We start from the raw sequence: 10291 nt of genomic DNA on the forward strand, positions 1-10291 counted from the left end.
TAAATGAAAAATTTTATGAAATTTTTTATTGTTTTCTTTTCGAAGGCACAAAACAACATACATATGTAAGTGGATCAAAAGGTGACAAGAATGTGTAAGCATGAGGATGTTAGCGAAATAGAAAAAAAGCGAGTTTAATATAAATTTTTTGGGAGGTTACATTAAGCAGGGATCACACGATTTGTACATTTGGCAGTCACAGAGTGCTGTTGTCTAGAAATTTTTATCAAGAATGAGTTCAGCTCAATAACAACTTTCCTAACAACTCCACGTAACTTCCATGTAACGGTGAAAATGGCAAAATCTGTACAAATGTACAAATGTTGTGATCCCTACTTTAGAATACCGATTACATATTATTTACTAATAGAATCTAAACCAATAGGAAATGCATTACATTATTTATCACTTACTACTTTTACTACTTTTCCCATTGAATGCAATACCACGTATGAAATGGCATAGAAACCATTTTATTTGGTTACCATGTCTCAATGCTTCCATACTTCAAAAATTAAATAGTGCATAATTATAGTAGAAGCTTATATATATTTAGTAAGTTTAGTTAGGAAACGTTTCAAAAGTTTTGAAGAAAATAAGTTTCTTCGCTCTTTTCTGAAATTTTCGGACTATCTTTTACGTGGTATTGCGTTTGGCGGATACGAGGTATTGCGCGCCAAGCGACCATACGCGATGTTTACGCTCTTTAAGCACCTACTCACTCTGCCTAAGCCTAGTAAAAAGCAATAAAAAAGAACGAAATAAGTACAAGTATCATACAAATTCAAAATGGTTGTATTTGACTTGAAAAAAGTTTGTTTTGATTTGAAAAGGGTTTCATTTGACTTGAAAATGGTTTCATTTGAATTACAAATGGTTTCATATGATATGGAAAAAGTTTCAGTTGATTTGAAAAAAGTTTCCTTTGGCTTGAAAAGGGTTTCATTTGACCGGAAAATGCTATATATACATATGTCGTTTCAATCAAAAAGGAAAGGATATTTTATTTACTATTTCAATTTCAGTGGGTGGGCTTTAGATTGCTAACCACCGAACACAGCATTAAGGAAAATATGGGAGGTAGGGTGGAGTCTAATAGTTCCCTGTATGAAGTTTCAAAGCGCGCAACCTTATAGTTTTTAAGGAATGTGTTATTAAAGTTTGTAATTTTAACCAAGTTGTATGACACTATTTTACAATATATAATGCACTTTCCACTAAATTTACACGTTATTTACACTCAATATATGTGCAGTTAGAGTGTGCACGTTCAAACAAATAAATACTTTTAGTATATTACAGCTTTTTATCAAAAATTCATTGTTGTTTAATTATTATGAGAGTACATCCAGAATATTTGCAAATGACAGCAGGACTGTGTTGCCACATATAAAAAAACCAAGGGTGGAAAGTAAGACCAAAAGAAAATACGATTAAAAGGAAAATACGATAAGGTTTTTTTGCTCAGATTTAAATAAATAGTAGGGGGATTGGGGTTGTTGTTGTTGTTGTAGCAGCATACAAGTTCCCCAAAGAGTTTTTGGGGAGTGTTGCTGGAGTGACAGTCCTTGGCCAAATATAAATCTGGGTCGTTCCGGTTACGTAGACCCGACTGTCGTGGGAACGGGGGGATTGGGGTCATATTCCCCTCTTTTCCGGCAACACAGAAAGGAGAGTTCTACGTAGTGAGGGTTATAATCCCTAAGTGCGGCCGAAGGCCGCCTACGCAGAAATATGTTCTTTGCAAAAGGTGTTCGGCCCCTTTTCGTTGGCAACACAGAAAGGAGAATTCTACGTTGTGAGGGTTATAATCCCAAAGCGCGGCCGAAGGCCGCCTACGCAGAAAGGTGTTCCATGCAAAAGGTGTCGGCCCCTTTTCGTTGGCAACACAGAAAGGAGAATTCTACGTTGTGAGGGTTATAATCCCTAAGCGCGTCCGAAGGCCGCCTACGCAGAAGGGTTTTCTCTGCAAAAATTGTTTAGCCCCCTTTTTTGACAACACAGAAAGGAGAATTCTACGTAGTGAGGGTTGTAATCCCTAAGCGCGTCCGAATGTCTTGAGAAACAGTCCTTTTTTCATAGAAAGAAAAATGCCCTTTTTGATGAGAACGCTATGATCCTCCACTTGAGGTACTTTTAAAAAAATGTTTAAAAACGTTTAAAAATAAAAACTCCTCATAAATCGGTAGAATAGTCACTGATCTGTTATTTCCCCAGAGTCTTATACTGCGATATTGTGCGATATTAAAGAAATTATATTATAGTGTTATGAAATAATGCACGGTGTTATAATTTAAAAGTTGAAAAAAAAAAACCTGTTAGATAACAACGCAGAAATTGTTCAGGCCTTTTTTTGACAACACATAAAGGAGAATTCTACATAGTGAGGGTTATGATCCCTAAGCGCGGCCGAAGGTCGCCTACGCAGAAAGGTGTTCAGCCCCTGATCCCCCTACTATCTATTTTAATCTTAACAAAATAACCTTATCGTATTTTCCTTTTATTCGTATTTTCATTTGGCCTTACTTTCCACGCTGGGTTTTAGATGTGGCAACACAGTCCTGCTGTCATTTGCAAATATTCTGCATGTACTCTCATAATAATTAAACAACAATGAATTTTTCATAAAAAAGCTGTAATGTACCAAAAGTTTTTATTTGTTTGGTCGTGCACACCCTAACTGCACATATATTGAGTGTAAATAACGTGTAAATTTAGTGGAAAGTGCATTAAATATTGTGAAATAGTGCCATACATGTTTGTTAAATATACAAACTTTAACAACAAATTACTTAAAAACTATAAGGTTCCGCGCTTTGAAACTTTGCATAGACAACTATTAGCACCCCCTCTTCCCTATTTTCCTTAATCCCGTACTCAGGGGTTACCATTCTAAAATTTTCCCATTTCAGTATTTCAATGATATGTTTGAGACCAATTGGAGAATTACATTAGAGTTCCTTTTTTCATACAAAGAAAAATGCCCTTTTTGTTGAGAACGCTATGATCCTCCACTTGAGGTACTGATGAGAAATAACATTGGAGATTTGAGAAATACCTTAGTTCTCAACTTAACCTCAAATTGAGCTCAAACCTAAATGTTTATTGGGATAGTTTAAAGGTTTTGCCAAAGAAACATCCGCATTTAAGTGACCTTAAAGTGAAATTGTACAATTAAAAAAAAAAAGTTTATTTAGTGTTTTAAAAAAATGTTTAACAACGTTTAAAAAGAACTCATTATAAATCGGTAGAATAGTCCCTGATCTCTTATTTCCCCATAATCTTATACTGCGATATTGTGCGATATTAAAGAAATTATAATTTTTCTTAGGAACCTACTTGGTACAAAAAAAGTTTTATAAAATAATTCACGGTGTTATAATTTAAAAGTTGGGAAAAACCTGTAAGATAACAAAGAGAAAGTTTTAAACTTAAGGTCAGTGGAGGATTCCAGACGATATTTAAAATAGAACGTACGAGGCATCTGTTTATTGGATTGGGGTCCACTGGACCATTACGCTATTTTTTAGAGGTGTGACCATTACGGATTAATTTTTGCGCGGCAAGGCCACTACTTCTAGTCCTACTACTGGGCCAAGTTTTAAATTGATATCTCAACTTTTAGAATTTTGGCCACAAAATAGGGTAAAATTTCCCATAGTGCAGAGGCTTCTATTTTCAATTCGAAACTTTTCGTTTCCTGTACGAAAAAAAAAAAAATTATTGTTTTCAACTTTTCTGAAAAATAAATGAATAGCTTCACTATATCGAGCCCTAACCGCCAAAAGGGCGTAAGCGTCAAAAAGTAAATTTTTCAGTAGGTGGTTTTTATTAACACGGCAATTACTGTAGATACTAACGTGAAGGGGAATGAACAAGTTACGTTTGAAGTTAGGCATACAATACTGATGGTTTTATTTGCCCATCTTTAATGAAACAGGTGATTTTGTCGCTTAAATTTTTCAGTAGGCGTTTTTTTATTAACACGGCAATTACTGTAGATACTAACGTGAAGGTGAATGAACAAGTTACGTTTGAAGTTAGGCATACAATACTGATGGTTTTATTTGCCTTATTTGCTTACACCAACTCTTCAACACAAATACATGCGTTATTGATTAAAATACTATTTCTCTATAGAAACTAATGCGGATTTCGTTTGTCCCAAAAAAAATTTGTTCTTCCATGGTGCGAAATATGTTTGATGTTAAGCAGTGTTTGCATTGTTCAACTTTGCGTTCAACTCAATGCAGGGTTGCACGAAAAAAAGTTGAATGGATAAAAATATTTAAATATGAGAAACTATCAATATATTCGCCACCAAAAGGCGTTTGCATTGTTCAACTTTGCATTCAACTTTTGGTTGAATAGCCTTTCAACTAATCCCTTTCAACAAAGTTGGTCGCCAGCCAACATTTAGCCATTCAACGATTTTTTTGTGCAACCCTGCGTTGAGATGAACGCAAATGTTGAACGCAATGTTGAACAATGCAAACACTGATTTACACTCAACCCTGTAAAAGCGCATGTTTTGCTTAATTATCCTTGTCAGGCACACGCATTTCATAATATTATATAATTTTAAGCAACCTTCTGTTTTTTGTCAGGGCAACCATCTCCCCTGACCAAGCATCAAAGGGTAGAGGATGACCCTTTTTTGCCTTGTTGGAGTGCAATATTTTAAGAAACGAACACAGAATTTTCCTCTTCTACTAACTCTCAGAATAATCGATGTCGATGTATGGGACGAATGCGCCTTTAGTTAAGCTCTGCAATTGCATTGTATTATATTTTCATTTTTTTTGTTTAAAAATGTTAATCTACCACAAATATATGTAGATATTTACCTTTGTTTGCGCAAATAGTCCATATTTCGAAGAAAAATAGAGGCAATTCAAAACTTTCACACAAAAATGTAACAATTCCCTCTCTGCAATGAAAAATTTTTCACGGAAAAAAGGCTTAACCGACACTGCGGCACCTAAGCCACAATTGCTTTCGCTATAACTTTGTAACGGTACTTCGTAGGTCTTTCAAATTAATCGATTTCTGTCAAAATCAGAAAATCGAACATTTTATCGTTTACGCCCTTGTGGCGGTTAGGGCTCGATTTATTTGATACAAAATTTTTCGATCAACTATGTCAAGGCGTACATTCAACTACATATATCGCGAAAATTATACGTATAAGCATAAAACCTGAAAATTTGAAAAAAGACGTGTCTTCTTTTGAGTATAAATTTTTGTTTGTTTCTTCAAACAAGTTAAGTATCAAAATTATTTCATTTTAAAGGTACTTGTAACGACCGTCATTCATATGTATATTCATTGCTTGTATTTTATTTCATTTAATAGCATACTGTTCAATGTTTTACGTCTAAACTCTTTGTAATATCATGTAAAATGCAACTCTGTTTAGTTTGTAAGAAAGCTCTAAAATGCATCACTGACGATCAGCATCGTCATGATCGCCTATAAATACCCGTGCTAGCATTGTAAAACGCCACTTCTCGTCTTAGCGTCGATTGAGTTGGTTCGTCCAATATTGCTTCGGACAACTAACTTCAATAAAGACAATTTTAGTATACACATTAGCTAACGCGTTTTCATTCGTTCACGTATACCTTTAACTCCCTCTCTGTTTGCGACTCTCGTCCGGATTATCGGACAGGTCCATCAAGAGGCGTAGTCGCGGTCACTACAAACATTAAGGAATTGGTGTGACGGGCCAATCCTATGACATTTCATTTAAGGAACGGCAAGTCATACTCTTCATTGGCGCCCAACTTAGTGGCCTCGAATCTCGCCGACGAACCGACAAGCGTGCACAAAATGGCGACATTTTCGCCCGAGCAATTCTCCCAAATACTAGAAGCGATTTCCAGCGGCGGTAAAAACGGTTCTTTTACACAATGCACGTCGCGCTTTAGAGGACAATGGGATCCAGTAGCGGTAGAGGAATTTGTTGCTGTTATTACAGTATACAAAGACATCGAGAAAATTCCTGATGCTGATGCGCTACGTGGTATGCCACTTCTACTCGAGGATTATGCTGCGACTTGGTGGATAGGTGTGAAAGAATCCGTGTCAACATTCGCCGACGCCATAGAGTTATTACGTGCGACATTTTCTCCTCCAACGCCTGATTGGAAAACTTATTTAAGTGTTTTTGAACATAAGCAACAAGTGCGCGAAGCCTCCGATAGCTTTATTTGCAAGAAGCGGTTGTTGTTCTCACAATTGAAAGACACCGTCAGCGAAGGGGTGCAACTAAATATGATATACGGCCTCCTGTCAGTGAAGATAAGAGAGCGCGTGCATCGTGATTCATTTTCGACGTTCGATGAACTCCTATCACGTTGCCGAGATGCGGAATTGTTTCTGGCTGAATCCAATCAACTTCCGGCGCCAACGCGCGGAAGGGCCCAAAAGGTGCTCTTTCTGCCGATTACGCGGTCACACCGTGGATGTGTGCTTAAAGAGGAAGAAGGAGCAGCAGGCACAGCAACAGTCTACGACGACAAGTGCAAGTACAAGTGCAGCAGCACTGCAAACCAAACGCACAGCCACGTTTTCCTGCTACGGCTGTGGTGCACCCGGTGTGTACCGCGCAAATTGCGCAAAATGTAGCGGACACAGCAAAGAGAGTCCACAATATCTCGCGTTTAATAGCGTGAATACCACCATTGTCGGAAGATCCTGTCCATTGGTCCACATCGAGATGTTTGGCTTGAAAGGAGAAGCTCTCTTCGGCACGGGAGCGAAAACGTCTGTTGCCAGCGCTAACTTGAAGAAAATATTGTCGAGCAAGGGGTGTGTTTTCCAGGATGTCATGGCTGACGTCACGTTGGCAGATGGAAGCACTACCGCCCAAAAAGTGTTATCAACCATTTGCGACATCACAATCGGCCATAGAGTTCGGAAAATACGGATGATATCTCTTTCAAACGCTACGAAGAATCGTACTCTGATTGGAGCGGACTTTTTGAAACAAGCGGGCATTGTTGTGAATATGGCCCAACGCTACTGGTACTTCGAAGACGAGCCCAAGGTAAAATTTGACTTTGCCAAGCCAAGTGTAAGTGCTCTGCCGTCAGCTATAGACATAGCGGGCGCACATGTGGTAACGAGCAATCGACTATCGCCTCGTACTAAAGCGGTAAACGAGTACTCAAATTTCGTTCGCTACGTTATGAGGAGTGGCACTAACATCGACGATGCCGTTTCCCCAGAAATATCTCCTGAAAGAAACTATGGACCAGCAGTAAAAGAGAAACGCTCACACTCAAACGACTACTCTCCACACTCAGTGCAGCAAATTTTCAAAAGTTCACTACCAGTTGGCGAATCTACGCCCGAAAACTCCTCTCGTCTATTTGCGCCTCCAATTAAGGTAAAGATTAGTGGTTACGAAGAGTTTTGCGAAGAAAATTTTTTCCCGTTGAACTCTCTTGAGTTGAGTCCACCAACTCGAGACAGGTGGTTGCGATCTCACGCTTGAACAGCGTAGAGATTTGGACAAGCTGTTGCTCGAACATAACGAAGTCTTCGAAGAGTCAACATTTGCAACACCGTTTGCCACACACAGCATCGATACGGGCGAGCATTTACCGATTGCTTCGCCACCATATCGTCTAGCGCCGCAGCGGAAGGCTTTGTTGAGACAAGAAATAAACAAAATGCTCAGGATTGGAGTTATAGTGGAATGCGAATCGCCATGGGCAGCTCCTGTCGTTATCGTACCCAAGAAGACAGGCGATCTGCGCATTTGCATCGATTACCGAGAACTAAACGCCATCACCAAGCCGGATCGGTATCCTCTTCCGCGGATTGATGACTTGCTGAATGAGGCTAAAGTTACCAATTTCATGTCGACGTTGGATCTGCAGGCTGGCTACTGGCAAATCGGCCTAAAGGAAGAAGATCAGGACAAAACTGCGTTCGTCACACCGTTTGGTATGTATAAATTTACGCGCATGCCTTTCGGATTGCGAAACGCGCCAGCAACGTTTCAGCGATTAATCGATCGGCTCAAAGCATCTCTAAATAACGTAACAATATTTGCATATTTGGACGATATAATCCTATGTTCAAGGAACTTCGAAGAGCACCTTGAAGAACTTAGTAGACTTTTCAACCGTATACAACAATTTGGTCTCAAGATCAATAAAGGCAAATGTCGGTTTGCATGTCGCGAAGTGAAATATTTGGGACACATCCTGTCCCCAGATGGTATAAGAGTGGATTCACAAAAGGTCACAGCAATATCTCTGCGCAAGCCTCCTAAAAATGTTAGTCATGTTCCTGGTACAGACGCTTTGTTCACCAATTCGCAGATATCGCAAAACCGCTTTCGCAACTGACGAAAAAGAATGCTCCTTGGGTTTGGAAAGATGAGCAGCAAGCTGCGTTTGATGAGCTGAAACGGCTGTTGGTTACGTCACCCATCCTAAAGCAAGTCGACGAAAACCTGCCATTCGTCATTAAAACTGATGCCAGTGGTTACGCACTAGGGGCAGTTTTGATCCAGGGGGAGGGTTCCGATGAACACCCCATAGAATATGCCAGCAGGCTATTGACAAAAGCAGAGCAAAACTACTCTACGATCGAGAGGGAAGCTCTTGCCATCGTATGGGCTGTCCAAAAGTATCGTGGCTACATTGAGGGATCCGAGGTAACACTAATCACGGACCACCGGCCGCTTAAATGGTTGATGACGCTAAAATCACCGACTGGACGCCTAGCGCGATGGGCATTGCTTTTACAACCCTACAACTTGCACATCGACTATAAGCCAGGGAAGACAAATGTTTTGGCTGACATGTTGTCAAGGCCACCTTGTGAAGCCAGACATGACTCCGAAGAATCCTGCCACATATGCTCGTTCGCTGTTGATTTTCCGCGACGAGGAGCGAAGGAAATCCGCGACAGCCAACTTAGCGACTCCTACCTAAAAGCCATTATCGAGTGCTTCGAAGAAAATACCGATGATGCGGCTCATTGGGCCAAGAGAGGATTCACAATGAACGACGGCGTACTTTACTGCTACAAGGATGAAGACAGCGAAGAGGGACAGCTAGTTGTTCCCGAATCCGAGCGTCCAGCAATTTTGAATCACTACCACAACAAAGACACAGCGGGTCATTATGGAATCGACCGAACTTTGTCCAAGATAACATCGCGTTATTATTGGCCAGGAATTCGGAAAGATGTCGAGAACCATGTCAAGCATTGTGCTGATTGCCAGCGCTATAAGGCAACAAACCTGAAGCCAATGGGCCTATACCAGACGACTTCCAGCAAGCAGCGCTTTGAAGCCTTAGCCATCGACTTGTTCGGACCATTGCCATCCGACACGAATGGGATGCAGTGGATTTACATAGTAGAGGATGTTGCAAGCCGCTGGGTGGAACTTTTTCCATTGAAAGAAGCTTCCGCTGAAACTTGTGCGAAAACGCTGATCGACGAGGTATTCTTGCGCTATGGAGTCCCAAGGCGAATCATTAGCGACAACGGTGTACAATTCGTGTCAGCGATAATGCAAAAAGTTGCCTTTTGTCTGGATATACGCCAAGTATTCACGCCAGTATATCATCCACAAGCGAATCCTGTAGAGAGGAAGAATCGCGACCTGAAGACGCAGTTGTCAATTTCGGTGGGCAGACAACACCGCAACTGGGCAGAGAAGTTGCCGGCAATACGCTTCGCCATGAATACGACACGCTGTCAAAGTACCGGGTATACTGCCGCATACCTGACATTTGGGCGTGAGTTAAGAACGATCGATGACGTCCAGCATGATTTGAGAGCTATCATCCATTCAGAGAACTTCATTGCAGAAATCACACCGTATCTAAGCACTCTCGCGGAGGTGTTCCAAGCTGCGAGAGAATGCGAATGCAAACAGCAAGATGCTAATAAAGGCATCACCAATCCACAACGACGTGACCAAGAGGGACTAGAGATTGGTTCCAAGGTCCTTGTGACCACGCATGTTTTGAGTAATGCTGCCAAGGGTGTAACATCGAAATTTGTTCCACGACGAGATGGGCCCTATATCATTATTGGCAAAGAAGGTGCGACTTCCTACGTGATTGCTCATGAGGACAACCTCCAATATCCATTGGGCACATACCATGCGTCATCTGACACCATATCGCAGTTCCAGCGATGTTCCTGAGGGTCCCATTAACATGATACGGCGCCGAGGACGTCCCCGGAAGAAAGCTTAGGATACTTCATCTGGTCGATTTCAGTATCCTAGGGGGAGACTGTAACGACCGTCATTCAT

This window comes from Rhagoletis pomonella, unplaced genomic scaffold (genome assembly GCF_013731165.1).
Source record: "Rhagoletis pomonella isolate Grant_MI unplaced genomic scaffold, Rhpom_1.0 Rhpom_scaffold_00008, whole genome shotgun sequence".
Lineage (NCBI taxonomy): Eukaryota > Metazoa > Arthropoda > Insecta > Diptera > Tephritidae > Rhagoletis > Rhagoletis pomonella.